The 12017-nt window shown below is 37.2% G+C and overlaps 1 protein-coding gene across 1 annotated transcript in view; it reads right to left on the bottom strand.

Moving 5' to 3' along the window:
• Nucleotides 1–6316, bottom strand: part of ADAM29 (ADAM metallopeptidase domain 29) — a 63927-nt gene extending 57611 nt beyond the window's left edge. The window contains exon 1 of the mRNA XM_058437044.1: nt 6274–6316. The gene's annotated coding sequence lies outside the window, so the exon portion shown is untranslated. The remainder of the gene's footprint in view (nt 1–6273) is intronic.
• Nucleotides 6317–12017: the final 5701 nt, after the last annotated feature.

The raw sequence follows: 12017 nt of genomic DNA, 5'->3' as shown, positions 1-12017 counted from the left end.
GTGAGCAGTAGCAAGATTTATTGCAAAGAGCAAAAGAACAAAGCTTCCACAGTGTGGAAGGGGACCGGAGCGGGTTGCCGATGCTGGCTGGGGCAGCCTGCTTTTATTCTCTTATCTAGCCCCACCCACGTCCTGCTGATTGGTAGAGCCGAATGGTCTGTTTTGACAGGGTGCTGATTGGTGTGTTCACACACCTTGAGCTAGATACAGAGTGCTGATTGGCGTGTTTACAATCCGTGAGCTAGACATAAAGGTTCCCCACATCTCCACCAGACTCAGGAGCCCAGCTGGCTTCACCCAGTGGATCCTGCACCGGGGCTGCAGGCGGAGCTGCCTGCCAGTCTCTTGCCGTGCGCTCGCACTCCTCAGCCCTTAGGTGGTACATGGGGCTGGGCGCTGTGGAGCAGGGGGCGGCGCTCGTCGGGGAGGCTCCAGCGGCACAGGAGCCCATGGAGGGGGTGGGAGGCTCAGGCATGGTGGGCTGCAGGTCCCGAGCCCTGCCCCGCAGGAAGGCAGCTAAGGCCCGGCGAGAAATCGAGCGCAGCGCCAGTGGGCTGGAACTGCTGGGGACCCCAATACACCCTCCGCAGCCACGGGCCCGGGTGCTAAGTCCCTTATTGCCCGGGGCCGGCAGGGCCGGCCGGGTGCTCCGAGTGCAGGGCCCGCTGAGACCACGCCCACCCGGACGGAACTCCAGCCGGCCCGCAAGCGCCGCACGCAGCCCCGGCTCCCGCTTGCGCCGCTCCCTCCACACCTCCCGCAAGCTGAGGGAGCCGGCTCCCGCCTTGGCCAGCCCAGAAAGGGGCCCCACAGTGCAGTGGTGGGCTGCAGGGCTCCCCAAGTGCCGCCAAAGTGGGAGCCCAGGCAGAGGAGGCACCGAGAGCGAGTGAGGGCTGTGAACACTGCCGGCACGCTGTCACCTCTCAAAATGACCATCACTGGACGCTGTCACCTCTCAAAATGACCATCCCTGGAGGTAGGCATATAAATACAGTTATATCCGACCCAGTGGAGTAGGCTTGTGTGTTTAGGGAGTATACACAAGAAATGGTTCTTCTTTTCCCTTTCTTATGTTGTTGCTGAATACTTCATGCACAAGGAAAAAAATCATATCTCAAAGAGAGATTGGCTTGTTCAGATTTTGTTGTTGTTCTTCCCTGTTATCTGATTAATGAAAGGAAGTATGTGTGGTGGAAAATATTTTTAAAATATATATATATATATATATCTGTATATCTCATGCACAGTATGTAGGGGGTAATGCGCAAGTAGGAGCTGGCAGTGCAGAGAGGAGACATTGATCTGAAGAAACAGCTCCTAACAGCTTATGGGGTACTCACCCTGTGCTCAAGCAATCATTGTCAGTGACAAAGTGGCCATTTAAGTTATAATTGTATTAAATTAGGCCGAGCACAGTGGCTCATGACTGTAATCCCAGCACTTTGGGAGTCTGGGGTGGGTGGATCAGGAGGTCAGAAGTTCGAGATCAGCCTGGCCAACATGGTGAAATCCCGTCTGTACTAAAAATACAGAAATTAGCCAGGTGTGGTGGCGCAGACCTGTAATCCCAGTTACAAGGGGAGGCTGAGCCAGGAGAATCACTTGAACTCGGGAGGCGGAGGTTGCAGTGAGCCAAGATCGCGCCACTGCACTCCAGCCTAGGCAACAGAGAGAGACTCCATCTCAAAAAAAAAAAAATAATAATTAATTAATGCTAATAATCTGTATGTTTTATTTGGAGAGCTTGAGTAACTTTAGCTCCTAACTAAGTATATGTGTTTTTTTGGTTTTGGTTTTGTTTCTTTTTTCTTTTGAGTTGATCTGTAACATATTTGACTATAGGAAATAGTGGGTTATTCTTTTGGCTTTGCTATTCAGGGTGAATGATAAAATATAAATTTTTGTGAGATTTCAAATATTATATTTCAAAGATTATATTAAAAGATAACATTGCTTACAGATTTAAAAGACGTGATTATCACAAGAATGTGATAGTGGGGGGATAAAATAACTAACAGAATAAATATTTTTTAAGATAAAAATATTTATTTTATAAAAATAAAATAAAAATGGTTTCAAATATTTCAAATGGTAACTTTCTCTACCCCTGTCACAGCCATGAGGGCCTCTCTCTTACCTCTTCACAATGATAACTTGGTGGGGTTCCTAGAAGTAAAATCCCACAAAAGTATGGAAGTCTCCATAAATGGCACCTCTGAGTTTCTTATGCTTGTGCTGATTGAAACTCAGCCTCATCAAAAAGTTTCAGCAGTTCAGAAGAATTACCTTATAAATGTTACTACCAATTTATGGCTTCAGAAACTTCTGCTCCAAATAAGCAGACTCCAGTTATGACCCTCTGTATTTGCCTGTCTCCAGATTTCAGGATGATGATTTGCTCTATGACTTCAGTTCTCTAATGGGTCCAAGAAAATTCATTGATTTCAGTTCGTTCAGCTTTATTTTCTCTTGTTGAAAGAGTATATGTAACATTCAAGTTGATAAGCTATTGTCACCAACAGTTTTTAAAAATTGTATTTTGTTTACAACTTGTTTATTAAGACTTTATAGAGACAGTTACATTATGCTTATTAATATTCCTGGTGACAGACCTTTAACAGAATTTTACATATGATTTAAATTTGTCTTCATATTGGAAATGTTTAAGGAATTTTGATACTTATATTCACTTCCATCAAACCAAGATCCCAAAGGTTAAAAAGAATCATTAACTAATTTAGTAGTTGGAGACTCAATAGAGTGATTTCAATTGAGTTTGAACATTAAATTAATTGTTATAATACCTGATAAGTCTGGCTTCCTAAAGTATCCTTTCTTTATCTTATCATTCCACATTTTGAACTACATACAAAAATAAAAATCATTTGAAAATTTACCTATAGCTTGGAAGAAATTTTAAAATTTAACCACACATGTATATGTGTACACATGTGCACACACATGCAACTTATTCCCACAGGTATTTCCTGTAGCAGTTAATAATACACCTTCCATATATTACATATTTAGTAAAGCTTTTAAAAATGATTCAATTTATGTAAAACATACAAAGAAAGCATATTAGTCTTTTACTGAGACGGGAAGCTGATGGGTCAAAATATATGCGAGTTGACATTGTTAGTCACTATCCTTAAGGTGGATATCAGTTTAACATGGTAACATATCCTTGTTCACTTTTTGGATAATAGGCAGTAGGCTTTTGTGCGTCCATCTGGAAATTGGTTGTTGGGGATCATTCAATGATCTGGTTTTGGCCAAAATGCCCTTATGAGTTTGTCAGATAATATTACAAATCTTTGGCACCATGCATCAAGAGTAGTCCAGCAACAGGAAATGAAATTCATTTTCTCGCTAATGTTGGTTGAGTACAGAGGCCAGTTTGTCCTACATGTGTGGGTAATGTCACATACCTTTTTAAAAAGATTTCACTTGAGGCCACCAGAACCCGCTCTAAGTGGGCCAGAGGTGATTTTCATACTATAGCTTTTATTTCTCTTGTTGAAAAATTGTATGTAACGTTTGAGTTGATTGGGTGTTTTCATAAATACAGGTTTTTAAAAACGTGTTTGTTTATATCTTGTTTATAAATTTTGTTTATACTCATCTTGTTTATACTTTCTGGTGACAATTCCATTGTGCTTATTATTCTATTTTTCTTACTCTGGAACCAAAGACTGGCATAGTATAATATTCTCTTTGAACTTCTTCAAAGATGTGGTCTCTGAGTGTTGTGAGTTAGAGATCTTGGTGAGAACTGCCCGTTGGTGTAATGATCAATCGACATTTTCTTTTGCTTTGATGATGTCCCTTTTTGAACTGATATCCACCTTGATAATAGTCAACTTCTTAGGAACCATTAGAGTTATTAAAATACCTTTAATCTGCTAACCATTCTAAATTATGGATAATGTAAGATAATTACATTATCTTACTGCAAAGATACTTACATTAAGCATCTTTATTTTCTCTGAAGCTTTTCGAAATCATGAACTATCCCAAAACATTTCTACTATTAGTGTATATAAACATTCTTCCCTTTATTCATCCAGCAAGCTATGGGAATGGAAACAATTCTGTTATCTAAGAATATTTTCATCTCTGGAAAGGGGTCAAAATGGTGAGTTAAAATTTGTTCCAGTGTATTCTGCCTGATATTTTCTGGTTTCATTCTTAGGATATGACCTACAAACAAATCAAGATTAAATCTGGATTTCTGGGCATGCTTTAATCAATTTATTAGGGTGTTTTAATAAATCTACTAGATATTTAGGAAACAGTGGTTAGGGGGCCATGAGCTTCCCTCTTCTAATGGAAGAAGAATAATAGTATTTAAAGTATTACAGTGATGAACAGAAACGTGGAAAGAAGAAAGTAATACAATTTTAGAAAGTAAGCCTACTTTGCTAGGAAATATTGCATATTTTTAATGGGCAGCAAAGACTGGCAAAATAGGGAACCATTAAGTTTAAGGTAGAAAATAAAACTGTTAGTAGAAGCCTCCATCAAGTTTCAACTTCTGCTTTCAGCTTAGGAAAGTAGGATTTTGACATTGGGTTTGTAGAGAAATAGTTGCATGATACTGGTTTGTTGAGATGGAAGAGATATTTGACTTGTTCAGATCTTTTATGTATGAATAGGTAACATGATTCACAATGACGAAGGCTCATAATGAGAGGTTGTTAAAGGGCTAATTTTTAAAGCATTAAATGCCTATATATGCATAAATTCTCAGATAAGAGATTTGGTTAACAAAGATTTGGTCAAGTGATACAGTATTGTGTCAATTTCTGAAAGTCAGTGTGGCAGACAGAATAAGAAAATGACTCCTAAAATGCCCAGATGTGCATGTTCTTGTATAATCCTCTCCCTTGAATATGAGTAGGATCTTTGAATATGATAAATGTCACTTGAGTGATTGGATTATGTAACACAGCAAAGGTGAAAGGGTTTTGCTGCTGTAACTATCTCTAATTAGTTGACTTTTACTCAAGAGGGATATTATTCTGGATGGGCACTGACTTAATCAGGTGAAAGCCATAAAAGCAAAAGAATCCCTAGCTAGCCTTAAAGAGAAACAGCTGTATTGAAAGCTGCCAGTAAAGAGGGGGAGCCTCTAAAAGGAGAGGACCTCAATGCTACAACCACAAGTAACTAAATTCTACCAACAACATTAATGAGCTTGGAAGAGAACTTTGAGCTCCAGAAGAGAACTGCAGCGTGGCTAATACCTTGATTTCGGCTTGTGAGATCCTGAACAAAGGACCTAGTTAAGCCTTACCCAAACTCCTCATCCACAGAAACTGTGGTGTGATAAATGTGTGCTGCTTTATGCACCTAACTCTGTGCTAATTTAATATCTAGCCATAGAAAATGAATACATTTGGAAACCCATTGTTGACTATAGTGAGTGAGACCCAAAGAATCATCTCTAAAATCTCCTGGTTACTAACTAGAAAAATTCTGAATGGTTATGATCTTTCAGAAAAGAGAAATTTACCTCCTTGGGATATATTATGCTTCAGATGATACACTTTACTTTGAGGAAAAAATTTAGTTCCCATCAGAAAGTTTATAGACTATTAGAGATAAAACAAGTAATTAGATGGATGGAGTCAGTCCTAGAGCTCAGCTAAACTTTAGAATACCACAAAGTATGGTAGAATATAGGGAAATGTAAATTCTTTGAGGCCCTGGTTAAAGACTTTTAAAAATTAAGACAATGTCTCAATAAGCCCTAAGTCATAATTACCAGTGTACGTTATCAAATTTCTCAGGAGAAAGCAAATAGATGACTCTGAATTAAACAGATGCTAAAGGAACAGAAAACATATTTACAGCTGTAAAATAGCAATTTCGTTATGTGCCAAAGAAAAAATAATATTTGAATTTGTTACTACAGAGAAGTGGGAGATCATTATTCAATTTATACTCCTGAGATTCTGAACAAACTTATATCACTGCCCTTTGTTTTTTTTTAAATTTAGAGAAGTACTCCAAGGAATAGTACAAAGTTTCATGATTCATTTCTCAATTAGGTGTTCATCTATTGATTTTAGTGCTTTGTTAGGCCTTGGTTTTAGAGGGTATGGGGCAAGTTTGGGCAGATATTTGGAGAGTTTAGTCTGAAACTGATAGGTTCAGCCTAAATAGTATTCCAAAATCAGTTTAATCTATGCCCAGAAGTATGACTACTTTTTTGACCTTCAATTTGCGTAAAGAGTACAGGTAAGGCAAGGTTTAAATAGCTATAACCTGCTTGTGATCGAGTGCGTCCTCAGGAAATGTGCAGGAACAGGCCATCAGAAGAGATTTTATTTTACAGGAGATAGTCACACCACCCCATTTGGTTAGTGGATGTGATGTCACAAAGGAGGAAAGAATGTTTCTCAATTAAGAGTCTGAAGGCGATAGTTATGCGCTGGGGCATGCAAAGTGTTTGAGGGTTATTAGAGGTACCCGGCACCTGATAGTTATTCAGTCCCAGGGGGAAGTTAGGTAACAATATCACGATGTATGACAGATGTCACAGGGCCTATCAATCAAAATGTTGAGTTTTCTTTTTCTTTAACAATTAGAGAACTTTGCTTTTATGCAATGAAGGGACATTGAGCGATTTATTCCCCCTTGCAGAAACTTCAATAATTACCCCATTTGTATTTGTTCCCTTTTGTTTCCTAGCTGTAAGAGTGAAATTATTTTTCCTATACTCTTTCAGTTTAAAGTGTATAAAACCGTCTTTTTCAAGAGTACTCTAGGGTTTAACAACGTGGTGTTTTTATTTGAATCCCAAAGTAAACAGCATGTTTTTGAAATTCTCAACATATAGACCATTGTTGCAGCTGTTTTTTCATTTATTTTTAATTTTTTAATGATTAAATCCTTAAAGAAGAGTTGCAAAGCTTGTAGAGTTTTCATATACGCTTCATCTAGCTTTCCCTAATGTTAACATCTTGAATAACCATGATACATTTATTAAAAGTAAAAAATTACCATTGGTATAATACTATTAACTAAGTTACAGACTTCATTAGGATTTACCTGTATTTTCCACTAATATTTTTTTCATTTCCTGGATCCAGTCCAGGTTACCACATTACTAAGTCATCTTATCTCCTTAGTTTCCTCCAGTTTGTGACAGTTTGTCAGTTTTCCCTTGTTGTTCACTACCAATATACTTTGGAAGGTGTCTTGTAGAATGACCCTTGATATTGGTTTCTGTGGTTCTCACAATGCAACTGAGGTATGGATTTTGTGAAGAATATCATTTAAAGCCTCTTTCTAATATGTCAAGGAAACTTGATATCAACATGATTTGTTATTGGAGATGGCTTACTTTGACACCATGGTTAAGTTAGCGACTGATAGATTTCTCCACTGGAAAGCTGCCCTTTGTCTCTTTTCCTGCTCTATTCATTAGAAGCTTCTTAATAAGTCTAACTCACCCTCAAGCTCCACCATGGAGAGAGAAGTATCAAAGAATTTACAGGCATATGTTTAAACTACCGTAGTAATTAATAAATATTTTGGGGAGATATTTTCAGACTTGTTGACTTGTTATTTCTGCCAGTCTTCTACATTCACCATTTGTAAAGAAGCTTTTCCCTTTCTTCATCAATTAATTTATTTGATTATTTATATCAGTATGGGCACGTGTTTATTTTATCTAATGTGTGTAATTCAATAATAACATTGTTTATTTTGTTACTCAAGTTGTTCTAGGGTTGCCTTGGGAGATTTTTGAGGTTTCAGGTTAACTCTTGGATCACCTTGACATGCCCTATGTATTTATCTGTATGTTTATTTATTTATCAGCCCTTGCTTGCTTTCTAGCACCACAGGATGCTCCAGAATCATTTGTATTTTTCCTGCCCCAGCCCTAGGATCAGTCTTTTCTCCAAATATGACCAAAGAAATCAGTCATTTCTCTAAATGTGATTGCAGAACCATATTTAGAATCCATGATATAAGCAACGGTGGTGCTCATTGCTATAGAACTATCATTGCTTGTTTACTTTTTCTGGAAAGAGAGAGAAAGTTACATGTACTTATGCACACATGTTTATATGTATTTCTGTATTTACTTATATTTGCGCATATTAAAAGAAGCAAGAACTCAATCTTTTATTACCAATTCTAACTCATCGCCACAGGGGTCATTCTAGCCTCTCCCACTTGCTCATTTGTAATTTCCTTTTTCTATATAAAGAATTTGGTTCTCATTCCATTCCATGTAGTGAACTATCTACATTTTGTTTACTTACTTGTACACCTTTAGAAGTTGTAGTTCCAGAATGGCTAAATTTACCCTGTGAGATCAAAATTACCAGCTAAAATGAAGTGCTTATATAAAAAGTTCTTTCTGCCTTTAATTTTATGGTCTAGTCAAAACATTGTTCCCAACGTGATTGTGAGCTCTTTCTTGTTTCTCTCACACACTTCAGTGAGATTAAATCCTGTACTTAGATTTATTTGGCACAGTCTTCACTTCATCCTTGAATTTCCAAAAGCTTAGTTTTTATTTTAATATGAGTACATTTAATTCACTGTTTTGTATTGTTTCTGAAATTTTGGAAAATGCATAGTGTCGTTTGTACATCACTGCAGAACCGTATAAAACAGTTGCCTCACTCTAAATTTCCATTGTGTGCTCTCCAGTGATCAAAACTAAATGTCCTGATCAACAACTGATTTTTTTTTTCTCATTTAGCAAAATGTCATATAAATGAAATTATACAGTATACAGCCCTTTGGCTGCTGCTTTCATTTGGCAAAATGAAATCAAGATTTCTTCATATTGTTGTGTGAATCAACAGTTTCTTTTTAGTGCTGAGTAATGTTTCTTTGTATAGGTACATTGCAGCATGTTAATCTACTCATATGTTAAAGGGAATCCTGGTTGTTTTTGCTTTGTGGTGATTAGAAAGCTTTTAGAAAAATTTGCATGCAGGTTTCAGGTTTTGTGCACAGACTTTTACTAATTTACCTAGGTTAAAAACTAAACATGGGGCCGGGCACGGTGGCTCACACCTGTAATCCCAGCACTTTGGGAGGCTGAGACGGGTGGATCACGAGGTCAGGAGATCGAGAATCCTGGCTAACACGGTGAAACCCCATCTCTACTAAAAATACAAAAAATTAGCCAGACGTGGTGGCGGGCACCTGTAGTCCCAGCTAGTCTGGAGGCTGAGGCAGGAGAATGGCGTGAACCCAGGAGGCAGAGCTTGCGGTGAGCCGAGATGGTGCCACTGAACTCCAGCCTGGGCAACAGTGTGAGACTCCGTCTCAAAAAAAACAAAAAACAAAAAACAAAAAAAACCCAAACATGGTATTGTTGGTTCACATGGTGAATGTATATTTAACTTCGTAAGAAACTGTCAGTTTCCAAAGTGGCAGTACATACCATTTTGCAGTCCCAACAGCAATGAAGGAGAGTTTCTGTTTCCCGCACCCTCACAAGCATTTGCTATTATCAATTTTTGTATGTTTGTTTTGTTTTGTTTTTGCCATTCTGATATGTGTGTAGAGGTAACTCAATATTGTTTTGATTGTCATCTGTTTATTTTCTTTCTCTAAATGTTTGAGACCTTTCCCATCTTAATTAGGTAGTTTGTTTTCTTGTGATTGTTAAATGTTCTCTACATTTCTGGATACAAGTTCTTTATCTCTAATGTAATTTGCAAATATTTTCTACCAGTCTGTTGTTTGTATTTTCATTTCCATTAGAATATATTTTGAAGAGCAAAATGTTTTAATTTTGATAAACTCTATTTATCAAACATAAATAGAAAAACTGTATTTATAAAACATATGGCTCATGCTTTTGCACTATATCTAAGAATTCATTGCTAAGGTCATGCAATCCTCCTTCTCCTAGAACTTTTATAGTTTATGTTTCTATGTGGGTCTATAATCCATTTTGAGTTAATTTTTATATTAGGCATGAAATGTCTGCCAAGGTGTCATTTATTTATTTTGCATATGGATGTTCAATTGCTTCAGTACCATTTGCTAAAAAGACTATGCCTTTTCTATTTCTATTTTTGTGAAAAATCAGTTGGCTACATTTTGTGGGTCTATTTCTAAGATATTTATTCTGCTCCATTGATTTATGACTTGATCCTTTCGTCAATATTATAGTCTTGAATGCTGTCGCTTTATAATAGTATTATAATGTAGCAATGTCAGATCCCCCTCCCACATTTTTTCTTTATAAAAATTGTTTGGTTAATCTGGTTCCCTTGCCTTTCCGTATACATTTTCAATCTGCTTGTCAATATTTACAGAAGTTAGTTGGGATTTTTGTTGGGATAAAAATCAGTTTGGTAAGAATTAACATCTCAAATAATAAGTGTTTCAAATACTTAATGAACCCTGTGTAGCTTTCCATTTGTTTAGATTGTCTTTGATTTTTTCCATCAGGTTTATTTCCTTTTCAGCATACAGATTCTCCACACATTCTGTTATATTTAATTACACCAAAGCATTTCATTTTCAGTGCTATTATAAATTATCTAACCCCCATGCCAGCTGCCTTAAGATTCTCTCTCTTTCTCTCTCTCGTGTGTGTGTGTGTGTGTGTGTGTGTGTGTGTGTGTGTGTGTATTTCTTTGGTTGCTCACTTTCTTGGCTTTCAACAGTTTGAATATGATATATGTAGATGTGTCTTTTTGGAATTTGTCCTGCTTGTTGTTCTCTCAGCTCTTTGGATCTGTGGATTGGTATCTGTCACTAATTTCAGAAAATTCTTAGGCATATTTTTAAAAATATTTCTTCTTCTCATTATTTCTTCTCCCTTTGATATTCTAATTACACATGTGTTAGACCAGATGATATTGCCTCATAGCTTTTTGTTACTCTGCTCTCTTTTTTCCCACTCTTTTATCTCTTTACATTTTATTTGTGGCAATCTCTATTGACCAATCTAGAAATCCACTGATTATTTTCCTTAGGCTGGGTTGATTTTACAGGAATACCTCATTTTATTAGGCTTTGCTTTCTTAAACTTTGCCAATATTTCATTTTTTACAAATAGAAGATTTGTGATAACCATCTATTGAGCAAGTCCATCAGCATCATTTTTCCAAGAGTATGTGCTCAGTTCACATCTCTGTGTCACATTTTTGTAATTCTTGCAATGTTTCAAACCTTTTCATTATTATTATATCTGTTATGGCAACCTGTGATCAGTGATCTTTCATGTTACTGTTGTAATTGTTTTGGGGCACTACAAACTGAGCCCATATTAGACGGTAAATTTAATTGGTAAATGTGTGTTCTAACTACTCCACCAACCAGCCATTCCCCTGTCTCTCTTCCTCTCTTCAAGCTTCCCTATTCCCTGAGAGACAATATTGAAATGAGGTCAGTTACTAACCCTGTAATGGTCTCTGAGTGTGAGGGTAAAAGGAAGACCTACATGTCTCTCACTTTAAATCAAAAGCTAGAAATGATTAAGCTAAATAAGAAAGGCATGATGAAAGCCAAGATCAACCAAAAGCTAGGCCTTTTGCACCAAACACATAGCCAAATTGTGAATTCAAAGGAAAAGTTCTTAAAGAAAATTAAAGTGCTGCTCCAAAGAACAATAAATAATAAGAAAACCAGCAGCATTATTGCTGACATGGAGAATATTTTTATCATCTGGATAGATCAAAACAGCCACAACATTCCCTTAAGCCAAAGCCAAATCCAGAAGAAGACGCTAACTCTTTTCAATTCTATGAAGGCTGAGAGAGGTGAGGAAGATGGAGAAGAACAGTTTGAAGCTAGCAAAGGTTTATTCGTGAGATTCAAGGAAAGAAGCCATTTCCATAACATGAAAAGACAAGGTGAAGCATCAAGTACTGATGTAGAATCTACAGCAAGTTACCCAGAATATTTAGCCAAGATCACTGATGAAGGTGGCTACAGTAAACAACAGATTTTTAATGTAGACAAAATGCCTTGTATTAGAAAAGGATGCCATCTAAAACTTCAAAACAAGAGAAGAGATGGCA

The sequence above is a fragment of the Hylobates moloch genome, unplaced genomic scaffold, assembly GCF_009828535.3.
Source record: "Hylobates moloch isolate HMO894 unplaced genomic scaffold, HMol_V3 SCAFFOLD_3, whole genome shotgun sequence".
NCBI lineage: Eukaryota > Metazoa > Chordata > Mammalia > Primates > Hylobatidae > Hylobates > Hylobates moloch.
Note: the sequence above shows the minus strand (reverse complement) of the source record. Positions and strands in the feature narration are given on the sequence as shown.